The sequence below is a fragment of the Octopus bimaculoides genome, chromosome 24 (genome assembly GCF_001194135.2).
Source record: "Octopus bimaculoides isolate UCB-OBI-ISO-001 chromosome 24, ASM119413v2, whole genome shotgun sequence".
NCBI classification, from domain to species: domain Eukaryota; kingdom Metazoa; phylum Mollusca; class Cephalopoda; order Octopoda; family Octopodidae; genus Octopus; species Octopus bimaculoides.
The window spans coordinates 22,892,851-22,908,005 of NC_069004.1; the positions used below are offsets into that span (position 1 = coordinate 22,892,851).

Sequence of the window (15,155 nt, forward strand, 5' to 3'; positions counted from 1 at the left end):
ATGAACCATTTTGTTGCACAATGCATCTCCATCTTTCCTTTAACTTGAAAATAACCTCTTCCCAGAATTGAGGTGGTTTCAAGGCAAGCAATTCATCAAGGTATCTTTTTACGTCATCCAAGGAATTAAAATTTTTACCATTAAGACTATTCTGCAGAGACCTGAATAAGTGGAAATTTGAAGGACCAATATCTGGTGAATATGGAGGGTGGGGTAACACATCCCAGCCGAGCTGCAGCAATTTTTGTCTGGTTTCCAAAGAAACGTACGGTCTTGCATTATCATGTTGGAAAACAACACCCTTCCTGGTCAATTCTGGATGTTTTTCTTGAATTGCTGCTTCTAACTCGTCCAGTTGTGTGCAATATTTCTCAGAATTAATTGTCTGGTTACTTGGGAGAAGCTCATAATACAGAATTGCTTTCCAATCCCACCAGACACAAAGGAAGACTTTTTTAGGATGAAGACCCACTCTTGGGGTAGCTCATGTCGCTTACTCCAGGATCGCTTTCTCTGAACATTTCAGTAGATAATCCATTTCTCATCACCTTTCATAATTTTCTTTAAAAAAGACGCATTTTCATTCCGTTTATAAAGCGAATCACAGATGGAAATGCGATCCAAAAGGTTCTTCTCACTCATCTCATGTGGTACCCAAACATCATAGCGATTTGTGTACCCAAGCTTTACCAGGTGCTCATGAACGACTGATTTTGATTGGTTGAGGCTTTCTGCCAATTCTTGGGTTGTGCGATATGAGTTATTCTCAATTAATGACTTGATTTGGTCATCATCTGTAGTGGATGGTCTGCCTGATCACTCTTTATCAATAAGGCTACAATCTTCAGCTCGGAACCTTGCGAACCACTTCCGTACAGTTCTTTCGGATAAAGAAACATCACCGTAAACTGCGCATATTTCTTTGGTTGCTTGTGAGGCATTTTTCCCTTTACGGAAAAAGAAAAGCATCAAGTGCCAAAAATGAACTTTATCTTCCATTTTAAAGGGTTATCGGAACATAAACATTCTTCCACGAAAAGATAGCTTAACCTGTTCTCTAAATGGAGGTGTAGTTAAATCCTTTTTTATGGACTCAACCATGTTCTAAAATAAGTCTGTAAGGACTGTGCAATCAGGAGAGGTGACGAGGAATGGCTCCTTTAGTACATCGCACGGTCGATACAAATAACAATACGAAAAGAGGATAAATGAGTATAAGTGCCAGAATGTAAAGAGAGACACAACCGGTAGAAGGTTTAAGAGAAGATTTTATTGATAGGTTAACATGTGTGACTCTGTGTGTGAGTGCGACATAGAAATATAATGATAGACAGGCCATCATGTAAACAAAGTGTATGTGTATACGAACATAGATGCGTGTGCGAGAAATACAGAGCTTAGAAAAGAGTCTATAATGAAGTTAGGAGAAAGTCCAGACACAAGGAAGAGAAATACCAGTTTGTATTCAAGGTACACAGTGGTTGAGGTGCTGTAACAAGAAGTTGAGGCCTCACAGCAGAGCTGGAGGAGAGGCACATGTCGTGAGAGGAAGTTGTGGCTTCAATGCTTCTGCCAGTAAGTTGGTACAGGAGGTTGTATTTGCTGTTATCCATGGTGAAGTGATTCACAAACAGTGTGGAGATAGAACCTGTGCGAATGCTGTTGGCTGGTGTGTACGTAGAGAGACGATGTTGACGCTCAGAAGCTGATGGTGGTGACGAAGCTGGAGTTTGCCGTAAGCTAGTGGCTGAGTGTTAAGTCTCCATGTGGCTATTGTTGTCATCGCTGCGTGGTCAGTGGATAGATTTCAGAAGGTCTGGAGCCAAGAAGACTGACTATTTCTCTTTATTATTGGCACTACGGCCACAACTTAGAGGGTGACATTACATGGACAGACAATGTAGTACAAAACGTGGGGTACATTTAACGAATGAAAATATGAATTGTTAAAATGAAAAGAATGAAATGGCTTACGAGCCCTCCAAAGCTCGCAGTTTCATTTTACCGTTCTATTTATACAGTTTATTTACCGTCTTCGTCTGTTCTAAGTTCGGTTATGTCGTCCAACCCAATTACATTAGGCAGACTCTCGTATCGAACAAATACTTGGATCTTTTTTAAAACGGGGGCCACATTTTTCATTAATGTTTTACGTAGTGTTTTTGGTACCGAAAGACTTTCAAACTTCGTATACTTATCTATTTTGTGTTATAGAACAGAAAAATATTTTTGTATTCGAATTTATTTCATGTAAAAAATTGTCTTATTTCGATAATTTCAACCAATCACTGACAAATATTCAGTTGTTTATATTTACTCCTTTGGCTGATTAAGCGGTGTAAAGCATATTTAATTTCCATAGCTTCGTTTTGCTTTTTTCTTTTTAAATTTGCTGTTTTACCCTAACCCTAACCCTAACCCTAACCCTATCACCATTGTTTCAGAATCGTTTGTTTATGTAGTCAGCACTTAATGTATATCGGCTGAATGGACGTCAGTGATTGGTTGAAATTACAGAAATACGACAACTTTAACATGGAATAACTTAGGGATTTCTTTTTTTTTTAAGAAGACTAAGAGAAAAAGATGTTTTATATGACACATTCTACCAGTGTTCCAAGTTTCAAAGTGTTTCGTTAATGAAAAATGTGGCCCCCGTTTTAAAAAAGATCCAAATATTTTACTGTTTGTAATTATCTCTGGGAACAACTCTTTTCATTTTTCCGCTTTGTCTTTCTCTATTAGCACCGCTCTTTGGTTTGCTTCAAACATATCTGTGCTCAACTTAACTCTCATCAAACCTTTAATCTTCAATATTTTTTTTTTCTAGTGCCATCTCTTTCTGGTAAAACATCAATGTTCTCAATTTACTCCCTTCCGGTCTTCCTCTTTTCATCACATGTTTTAGTTGGTTCTCTACTATTCCTTCCCATGCCATCATTCTCACCGCCTTTTCAAATTTTAATAAAAGTCCGTTGCTGCAATTTCAACCTTCTTACTTTCAACGTTTAGTGTTCTGTACACTGTCAGTCTTCTTTCCGCACGTTGCGTGTCCCCAAGAAGACTGACAAACTGTGACGGCGAGAAACGAGCGCTTTCTAACATCCTGTCGGCTCAAACTGGGGTTCAGAAAAGACTGTCTCACGCGACTTTATCTGAAGGCTGCGATTGGTTGGGTTGCATCTTGGCGCATAATAGAACAGGAGACAAAATGCGCCAATACCAACCAATCAGAGTGGTGGACACAACAGGGTCCAAAAGTGCAGCTGAAGGCTAGCTGTTATCCACTACGTCCGTATCCATGGATATATAACAGAGAGAGAGAGCAAGAGAGAGAGAGAGAGAGAGAGACAAGTATCACTTAAGGTGCACGCTACAAGTTGAAAGTTAAGCACGGACTTTCCAGACAACCCAATATATATATATATATATATATATATATGTGTGTGTGTGTGTGTGTGTGTGTGTGTGTGTGTGTGTGTGTATATATTGAAATTCAGGATGAAATCCATATATAATTTTATCTGGAAGATAGCATGTAATAAACGGTTAAGGCAAAATTAATAAATTTATAAATCAATATTCAGGGCAAACGAGAAAGCACACTGGTTTTACCACATGCTTTAAGAAGACGACATGAAAACTATATATAATTTCACATAAACCAAAATTACTCACTGCTAAATTATTTGGTTATTCACATGTGGCCAAAAATAAACAAAACTGATTCCTGAATTTTAATTTGTATATAAGTATGAACAGTTATATTTATGCTGTTGTGTTCATGGGGTTTGTCTAATTGTTTCCTTTTTATGTGCATTAGTTGTATTACACTGATGATGGAGAAAAGGGGTTTCCTTTTACTCCTGAAATTAATTGATATGTAATTAAACCTTTTCATGAATCTTATTCGTTTATTTACCCAAAGTTGTCTTCTTAAAGCATGTAGCAAAGCCAGTGTACTTACTTTTCCCTGAATATATAGATATGTGTGTCTGTGTGTGTATATATATTTGATCGCTAGCCTCTAAACTTTTTTATTTTCTCTCTCTGCTTATTTCTGTGTTCCTTCCTGTTGAAGAGCGTAGGCTCAAAACCTAAAAGACTTTCTCACTTCCCGAGTGTTAAACTAATACATCTGTTTGTTGTTTACACACCCGTCTTCGTCTTTTGTTTTGCTTTTTTGTAAATTCCAACTATATATATATCTATATTGATAGCTTCCACTACCTAGGTGACCAAGCTAGTAGCGAGGATAGATGCTCCGAGAGCATAGCTACTAGAATAAGAATAGCCTGGGCAAAGTTCTGAGAGTTCCTACCTCTGTTGTTAACAAAGGGTCCCTCCCTCAGAGTGAAAGGCAGATTGTATGATGCCTGTGTGCAAACAGCTATGCTACACAGCAGTTAAACAAAGTCTGTGACCACCAAGGACATGCAAAGGCTTGAAAGGAATGAAGCTGGTATGCTTTGCTAGATGTGCAATGTCAGTGTGCATGTACGACAGAGTGTAAGTGTCTTGAGAGAAAAACTGGGCATAAGTGGCATCACATGTGGTGTACAAGAGAGATGACTGATTTGGTACAGTCATGTGATGTGTATGGATGTGGACAGTTGTGTGAAGAAATGCCGATCTCTACTAGTGGAAGGAAGCTGTGAAAGAGGGAGACCTAGGAAGACATGGAAAGAGGTGGTGAAACATGATCTTCAAATGTTGGGTCTCATGGAGGCAATGACTAGTGACTGAGACCTTTGGTGATATGTCATGCTTGAGAAGACACATCGAGCCAAGTGAAATCATAACTGTGGTTGTTGTCAGTGTCATGTTACTGGCACGTAAAAAGCATCTTTCAAGCATAGGACCTCACAGAAGCCATGTGGCCAATGCTGGTGACACATAACTAATGCTTGTGCTGGTGGCATGTAAAAAGCACCTTCTGAATGTTGGGCCTCACAGAAGCAATAACAATGACATGCTTGAAAAGAAGACCCATGAAGCCAAGTGAAATTGCATTTGTGGCAGATATTGGTGTCGTGCAAACTGACACCTGTGCCAGTGGCACATAAAAGAACCCATTATACTCTCAGAGTGGTTGGTGTTAGGAAGGGCATCCAGTTGTAGAAACCATGCCAAACCAGACTGGAGTCTGGTGCAGCCTTCCAGCTTGCCAGCCCTGGTCAAACCATCCAACCCATGCCAGTATGGACAATGGACATTAAATGATGATGAGGAGGAGGAGGAGGAGGAAGAATATGTATATATACATGTGTGCATGCATGTGTGTCTCCTTGTCTTGACATTGCAGGATAGTTGTAATTGGGTGTCACTGTCATGCAAGTAGTGCCTTTCATTTCCAATCTTCCATGAAAACATGTCTGGTCACTACAGGGAAATATTCCTTTTCTTGGAAACAGATGAGTGTTAGCAACAGCAAAGGCATCTGTCCATGGAAAATCTGCCCTTTGTCACATGCAAGTATGACAAAGTGAATGCTATAATGATGATGATGATGGTGGTGGTGGTGGTGATGATGATATATATTTGTGTATTTATAAAAATATTACATAAATACATCTAGTGTATATGTGGGTGTGATGTATAAGATTTCTTTAAAAAGAAAATTGAAATCACAAATACGCACAAACACACCAGTGTATATAAATACATGTTTATATACATGAGTGTGTATGTAATGTTTCAATTTAGTTGTTGATATTTATTTTTCAATGCCAAGAAAACTTATTTTTACTAACCTGATTCTTCTGTATTAAGAAATAAGTAAACAACATATTTTACATGCACAACACAAACACACACACACACACACGCACGTGCACACACACATACACACACACACACACATGCATATACATTATCATCATCATAGTTTTAACATCTTTTTCATGCTTGCATGGTCACAAAGAATTTGTTGAAGCAATTTTCTCTAGCTGGATACCTTTCCTGTTGCTAACCCTCACCTGTTTCCAAGAAAGTTAATATTTCCCAACAACTAGACATGTTTTTCACAGAAGACTGGAAACAAACAACCTCACTTGTATAACAATGATGCTCATTTACAGCCGTCACATGATGTCAAGACAAGGGTATCACTGACCATTTCTGACCACTCACTTTACCTTTCATCTGCCAGTATATAGCAATCCTTTACCTGTGACTCTCTTGTTATACCTTTCCTTTACTACTTCTCATCACTCCTCTGGCACTGTTTCTCTCCTTTCTTCCCACCATGTCCTTCTTGTCTTTCCTTTCATCCTAACACAGCTTCTGCAGTCTCTCTCTCTTCTATCCATCCTATTAGCTGTGTTACTCTGAACGAATGGAGGTAACATTGAGCTATGAGGATCCCAGTACAATGCCACCTCAAAAGTTCTGGTGTTCCAATAAAGTGTATTCAGTACACTTTGTGAAGTGATTGTCGAATGAATAGAAACATTACAGAGTTAAGGACTCTTAATTTTGCTTTGTTGAAAACATGGCAACCTCTCTAATGTTTGTATCATGATTAAAACCGCATCAAGTATGCTCTGTCAAGTGATCAGTGAATGTGCAGAGACATGATAAGGTCAGGAAGACTTTTACTCTTGATCTGTTGAAGACATGGCAACCTCTTTAGTGTTGGTGCCAAGATAAAACATGCCCAGTACTCAGAATGTAAAGACAGATGAAATGCCGCTAAGCATTTTGCCAAGCATGGAAACAATCCTGCCAGCTCACTGCAGGGTTTCATTTAGTCACTTAATTGATGCTTGCATATTTTACCAAGTTGTGTTGTTTGTGGCTTCGTGAATATATTGATCCTTTTGATCACTTATAGCCTGCATGTTTTTCTGTTGATTGGATCTATAAGATGATGACTGACTAGATGATGTGTCATTGGGATATGTTCTATTAACTACTACTGTGCTGTGTGCATAGCCAAGACACTATATTTCCCTGTGTTAAGGAAGCTCCAACTTTAACTTTAAAATTTAAAAAAAAAAGAAAGATAAACATAAAAATAAGGTCTTACCCCTTATTTTTAGAGGGGTGAGTTCATTTATTCTATAGTAGTTATTTAAGGCCTGTGACATATGGATCTGTTGAATACTTTTAGGCTGCTTTTTTTTTCTTTCCCGTTTATACGGTAGTTTAGCATAGATAATCCTTCTTTCAGGTTAAAATTGGCTTTTGATAAATATAAACTTTGTCCATTAGGACAGACAGTGTTCTTCCTAAGAGGGATGATCCTGTGAGGATTGAAAAGAAGACAAACAAATTGCTGTGTCTAATAAAATTAATATGGTTTAAAACATTTCAAATATACCAAGCATAGGTGCAGGCATGGTTGCTAAATCCTTCCAATCTGTACTCCAGTATGGCCACCATCCTATGACTGAAATAAGTAAAAGACAAACAGTAAAAGATGATGGTGAAGAAATAATAATAATGTTTTTGCCCTGATGCAATACCAGGCACCGGCACTCGTGGCTTCTGATCTTAACTGGTTGGAAGTGTTATCATGTACATGTTTTGTCTTGGTGTAAAAGATGGTCTACAGCAAATATTCTGCTCAATACTACAGATTTGCTTGTCAGTTGCTTGACAGTAACTAGTTGAGCATGTCCCTTGGTGGGTGACAATATGTGCATCTCTGATCACAAGTAGTTGGGGAGCATCATAGCCATGTGTTGAGAGGGATTCTTTGGGGTTTGAATAATTCACCTCTGGAAACCCGAGTGTTTTGTTCATCATCCTTAAACCTTATTCAGGGACCTTTTGAGCAGGATGGGCTACTCAACTTGAAGAAAACTCTAACTGGGCCCCTTCTGCAAGGTCATGTGCTGTTTATCTTCATATTAGATCACTATGTCGCGCACCTATGGTTGTGATGCATGTGCCTGGTGTACCCTTATCAGACGAGTATTCACGATGGGTATGCTGGGCTTCATATATTTTACCCCAGTGTCACTTTGATGGCATGCACTGCTCTCTCACTCAATAATAATAATAATAATAATAATAATAATAATAATAATATGGCTGTTTTGTTTTCTCATCAATAAAGAGAAGAGGTGTTGCTTACCAACGATTTCACTAATATTGGGCGGGGGGCATGGCACCTTGAGCAAATGTCTTCTACCATAGCCCCAGGCCAACCGAAACCCTGTGAGTGGATTTAGTAGATTGAAACTGAGAGAACCCTGTCATATGTATGTATTTGTGTATATATGTATGTGTGTGTGTGTGTGTGTGTGTGTGTGTACCTTTGTCTAGACATCACATGGTAGTTGTAAATGAGTATCATCATCATCATCCATGGTTGTTCATTTCTAGTCGTTTGTGGGAAAACATGTCTGGCCATGGGGAAATATTTACTTCACTCAGAAACAAGTGAAGGTTGGTGACAGGAAGGGCATCCAGTTGTAAAAAAACCTGCATCAACAAATTCCGTCTGACCCATGCAAGCCTGGAAAAGTAGATGTCAAGTGATGACGATGAAGTATCTTTAGTTCTCACTGTCTTGCTTATAAAGCTAAAATTAATTTGAATTATCTCTGTCAAAACCCTATTTCTTAAGGACTCACTGCACTGTCTGTCTATAATATGTCTTGTCACTGATTCACACACATGTAGCCTATAGATACAGTGACATAGGCGCATTTAGATAATATTTAGTTGCACATACACACTGGTACAATTGTACAATGACTGTCAGACATACACACACATACAAACACACATGCATACAGACACATTCTCTTTCTTTCTCTCTCTCTCTCTCTCTCTCTCTCTCTCTCTCTCTCTCTCTCTCTCTCTCTCTCTCTCTCTCTCTCTCTCTCTCACACACACACACACACACACACACACAGAGTCAATCTCACACATACATGCACACATGCGCATTCACTTTCTTCACATTAAAATTCTATTTTTCTCGTAAGCATAGTCTCTCTCTCTCTTTCTTTCTCTCTCCACCTCCATTCACATGTACACACACATACACACACACTCTCTCTCTCTCTCACACACACACACTTGCATTATCCGTCTTTTTTTACATTCCTTTTTCTTTCTATTAAATGCATATCGCTATCACTCTTTCACTTCCTCTCTCTCCCTCTCTCTCTCTCACACACACACACACACATAGGTGCGACCCACCACCACCAAACATACAAACATACACACAAGACAAAAATTAGGTTGATAAATAGACAAGATCTCCAGACAAAATTTATTATTTTTATTATTTTTTACTTATTCAGCTTATATATTTATTTTGTTGATTTAATTAGTATATCTTATTTGTATTTATATATTGTTTGTTCATATTTAAATGTTGATGAATACTTATCTCAGCTTCAACAAACTGTCTACCACACACACACACACACACACACACACACACACACACACACACACACACACACACACACGTCTCACAGGACTTATTCTACCCTGTTGCATTGCTGGGTGCTACAGTGGGCCATTGTAAAACTATGTGTGTGTGTGTGTTTGTCTGTTTATCTCTTCTCCTTTATATCTTTTACTTGTTTCAGTCATTGGACTGAGGTCATGCTGCAGCAACACCTTGAAATGTTTTAGTTGAACGAATCAACCCAAATACTCGCTTTTTTTGTTAAGCTTGTCTCTTATTCCATTACTCTCTTTTGCCAAGTTATTAAGTCATGGGGTCATAAACAAACCAACACTGGTTGCCAAGCAGTGATGGGGTGCAAACACAAACACACAATGGGCTTCTTTCAGTTTCCGTCTAACAAATCCACCGAAATGGTTTTAGTTGGCCCAGAGCTGTAGGAGAAAACACTTGCACAAAGTGACACACAAAGAACTACAAGGTTGAGAAACAAACTCCTTACCACACAGCTGACTTGTGTGTGTGTGTGCATGGGCGTACGCATGTGATAGTGTGCATGGGCGTACGCATGTGATAGTGTGCATTTGTACATATATATATGTGGTTGGCATTAGGAAGGGCATCCAACCATAAAAGCCGTGCCAAAACAGACAGTGGAACTCAGTGCATCATCTGGTTTGCCAGTTCCTGTCCAACCCATACCAGCATGGATGATGATGACGATAATAGGAAAAAGTATGATAAATGCATGATGCAGTTCATACCATTTGTTCCCAACACATGGTTTGCCATTGTGCATATTTGCATCCTCTGCCTTGAGTGTTCTTAGTGCAATTGGATGCAGATCCACAACAGTTCATTAGGGAAAGACATTATTACATTATGTTGACACGAATCATACTTTTTCCTACACTTGTTCTGTAAGTCATAACCATTAATACAGCCAAGTCATAACCACATCTGTTTACTGGAAATACACTGGATGCTGATGCTTTACACGGAGCTCTAGACTCCAGTGGTCTGCTGGGAATGAAGGCAAGGAATGGCTCTGGACATGTGCAGCTCACGTTTCTGCTGTGCTCCTGCAATCCTATTCTGTTCATAGGAGATGGCACCTCTGTTGGTGCAGCCACACCAGGTAGGGTGCTCCTGTGCTTGGTTTTTCCCAAGTTTTGTGGTTGATCTGAAAGCATTTCAGTGAGACCCTGGGTGCATTGTTGACATGCTTTTTCTGCTCACCCTGTGTGCACTTGCCTTCTGTCAATTCACTGTAAACCTGTCCTTTGGGTACATGTGTGTGTGCGTGCGTGTGTATGTATGTATGCATGTTTATGTGCGTGTGTGTGTGTGTATTTATATTTATATATAGTAAATGAAAGACAGAAGATGGAAGATATGAGAATTTTTATTAACCACTACAATTGTTTTGACACATCTAGCATCGATCCCTCATGGGTGGGATACTTAACGACTGGTTCGCATCCGATAGGGCAGATGTGTCTCTTCAGGTGAAAAATAGATATAACTCATTAAAAAAACAGTTCCACAATGTATCTTCTCATTTCATATAAATATATACATGTGTATTTAAATATATATATATATGTACATATTTGTGTGTGTGTATGTATACAAAGACACACGCAGTATTTCTTGTGTATATACTTGTACACACACACACACCTACATCTTCTATAATAAAAATTGTTGTGTATTTATATGATATATATATATGTCTTTTCTGTCCTGCTTAAGTGTACTCACAGTGAGACAGAAAATAAATAAGTAGTTTCAGAGAAGAAGTGGAGGGTGAAAAGTACAGATGTGCCAGGTGAGGTGGAATGATTAAGAGGAGTAGCTATGAGAGATGGAAGGATGAGAAAGAGAAGAATGAAAGAGTGGAAGGAGGTGAAATGTAGTAAAATATAAAAGAAACAATGTTAAGAGAAGAGGAAAATTTCATCCACAATCACACTCTAACACACATATGCACATTGAATGCTGAAACATTAAAAGTAAAGGGAAATATCTCATCCTGGAAAAGTTGAAAGATTTTAAGTTTATTCATTTCTTTTCTGTCCTGCAGTGAAAGAAATTATATGTGCGTGTGTGTGTGTGTGTGTATATATATATATATATATATATATATACACACACACATACATGCATACACATGTCTTGCTAATTTATTTCTTTGTATCTATTGCTTACATAATTTTTTATCATGTTCAGTGAGGACTAATGAAGAGGGACCACAAGTTCAACTTCTTTAAGAAATGAAAATTTTCAATGGTTTTTCTCAGTTATAATCATTCACATATGAACCAATGTAATTAAATCATGAACAGAACAACTTTTAATGTATCTGTGAATCATGGTACTTTTTGACAGCACAGACACACCAGAGATTTAATAAAATAACAGTTGGGAAAACCTTCAATAATTAAATAAAAATGTTTTTATTATTTTAACCTCAGTTAAAAAATTAGAACAATTTATACAAAACTTTATCCCTCATTTAACTCTCTTCAAAGTATTTTCATTAAAAGATTTATTTTTACTTTATAAGCCAGTTTCAAATATATGTCATGTCAGTGCATTTAATAAATACCAGGTTAAAGAAATTATTTCTTCAAAAAATGCAGTTTTTGATAGCATGAAAATACTAATAAATGTATGTACATGTGTATGTGTGTGTGTGTGTGTGTGTGTGTATATATATATATATATATATACATACATACATACATACATACATATATATTTATACACACACCTACATACATGAGAATACTCCTGCATGCATATATTTATATGCATACACACACACACATGTATATATATATAGTTCACAACTTTTTACTTTCAAATATCATATTTTTGAAGACAACTATTTTCTAGTTTATCTTCTTCATCGAGTTTTTTTTTTTTTTTTTTTTCCTATTTTCATATGATAAGAACAATGAAGTTTCCAAATCCATCATCAACATTTCTAGACCTTCACATTTTCATCCTCTGCTTGAAGTGATTGTTGTGTCTTGTTTGACATTGATATGTACCACATTATAACAACATACATCGTTGTCTGCATGACTGGCCTGAAAGGCGTACCTTGCCGGCTGACACCACAAGACTAATTTAGATTCTTCCAGTCTTTGGTAGCACACACAGTGGTCAAATAGTCACGGCCCTCTTTGCTTGATCTTCTCACTAACTTTTGGCTGGTCTGCATGAAGCCATTCAGTTGTCATATGTTGCTGGCATTTCACATTTAGGGCCATTCATAGTATCTTTGTGTAGCAGCTATCTTGCCCATTTCATAATTTCTTTGTCAGTGTCCATGTATTACACCTTGCTCAAGGTGTAATACAGTAAGGACTGAAAACGAAACCGTATGACTGCAAAGTGAGTTTCTTAACCACATAACCATGCCTGAAGTCTTTAAAATATACAGCCAGTTGTTGCTTGTGAGTGACTTTGCCTACGTAATATATATTTGTTGAAGGTGCTGGTATAATAGCGAGCAGACATAGACACTTTCTTAATCTCACCCTCAGCCTTGACCCAATGAAACAACCAAGATGTAGAAGCTGGAAGCAGAGATGAGGGGTACACCAGAATCTTGCTGGTACAGTTGAGCTGGCTGCATCAACATGAAATGAAGAACCTAGCTCAAAAATACAACATGATCATGAGCCTAACACCCAAAACACTAAACCACGAAGTGTAAAATAAACTTAGGAAAGACAAAGGTTTTTGTAGTATTTCAGGAAGATCCTTATGTCAGTAATAAAGACATGCACTAGTCTGCTTCTTTTGTTATTATTATTATTATTCAATAGTTGACCATTTAACCCAGTGGTTCTCAATCTTGGGGATTCATAAAAGATTTTTGAGGGGTCCACACAAACGAAACAGTAAATTGGGTTCCCACAGTAGTATTTTAAAGGGTCTCCTTTGTTATTGTTTGGTTTGAGTTTCAAAGTTCAAAATGGACTAAACCCTTCACATCCCACCAAACAGATAACAACACTTTACATGGGTGAAGACCTTCATTAGCCTGGGGTGCCAGAGTTTCTCCTTTCCCTACCCACTGTATTCAGCACTTGACACTTTTACAGAGAACCCATTTCTCATCACCAATCACTATTCAGTCCAAAATGGTTCGTTCGTGAGACGTGACAGCAAAGAAGAGCACACATTCACTCTCCGGGCGATTAGACTCAGAAAGTTTCTGAGAAACCCACTGACCCAATTTGCTGACTTTTCCAATGGCACGCAGGTATCGATGAATGGTTGAATGACCAAATTCAAGCTTCTCTGCTAGTTCTTCAACAGTTACAGTGGGATTTTGTTCCACCAGAATTTGCAGGACGTCCTTGTCGAGCTCTACAGATTTTCCAGGACAAAACTCATCTTTTAGGCTCTAGTTTCTGGCTCGGAATTTCTGGAAACAACGTTGACACTGGCTCACGCTTATTGTCCAATCCCCATATACTGCATTAATATTCTTTACACTTTCTGTTGCATTTTTAGCGAGCGGTGTCGCTAATGAAGATGTCAACACTTTAATAATTGGACTGGGCCATTAATCCAATGGCTGTGAAATACCTCTGTGCAGTAACAACAACACTCGTATCTGTGCGAATAACTTCACGTTCAAGGTGTTATTCAGATGTGTGACAAACGAACTCTTACAGTGAGTACACAATGTTCAATAAAGTTATCTGGGATGAAAAAAAGGTTCTGAACAACTTGCCATGTTCCATGATTGCATTGAGAAAATAGAAGCAGTTCAAGCCACAAGACTTACTTTTCCACTGGCACTAGACGTAGAATACCATAGCGAGTTGCTGGTAGGAATTGAATATCAAATTCATGTGCCTGGCTTCCTCTTCTGAAGTTGACTGTATCAAGTCGCAGAAAAGAAAAGAGAAGAAGTTTGAACGGGTATACACACTTAAATAGTCAGTGTACTACTAGCATCCTCCTGCGTGTCGTTTTGCAGTTCTGCCTAGTGAGTTAGCAAAGAAGGAGCTAATCACGTTCACTTGGAATATTCTAGAATGTTCTAGATTGTTTGATCAGGAGAGATAGCTGTCGTTGACTCCCAACTTCAAATAGCATTGCCTACACATTGTTGCCTTATAAAGCGAAATATGCTGAATATGCTCCTTTGTCACTTCCATTATAGCTTTGAAAAAATAACTGTTAAAATCGAACTGCACTCTTCAAAACTTGCACTAAGAATAAGGACAAGGTAAAATTACCAACTGCTTTTATAGCAAGCTGATGTAGGTAGATTATCCTATCTCCCTCCAACTTTTAGTTCATGCAATTGAAAAAGCTGCATTATTTATGGGATGACCCAATAGTAGTCAGAGTAGAGACAATTAAGAAGCTATAAACACTGCTGAAAACATAAAGGTATTCTTTCTGTGTAATGATGGGCAAATTTGTGATGTATGTATATGAAGTACAATGATACACAATAGTGAAACATGAGCACTCCATGTGAAGAATGTGTAAAGGTTAGAGAGCAAGATACTCCGTTGGTGGTGTAATGTCAGTATGCATGAATGATGGGGTAGAAATGAGCCAAGAGAGAAAAAAACACAAAAAAAAGACTGCGTATGAGAGTAAACTATGTTAATCAAAACATTTGATGAATATAGAAGATGACAGTTAGAGGAAAAATGTGCCAAGCAATTTAATTAGATGGTATCTGTAGAGAAGAAAACTTGAGAAATACATGGGAAAAGTGAAGTCAGATCTC

The 15,155-nt window shown here is 38.0% G+C and overlaps 1 protein-coding gene across 3 annotated transcripts in view; it reads left to right on the top strand.

Annotated features, from left to right (window-relative positions):
* Nucleotides 1–15,155, top strand: part of LOC106872917 (fibulin-1) — a 150,904-nt gene that overhangs the window by 38,257 nt on the left and 97,492 nt on the right. The window lies entirely within an intron of this gene.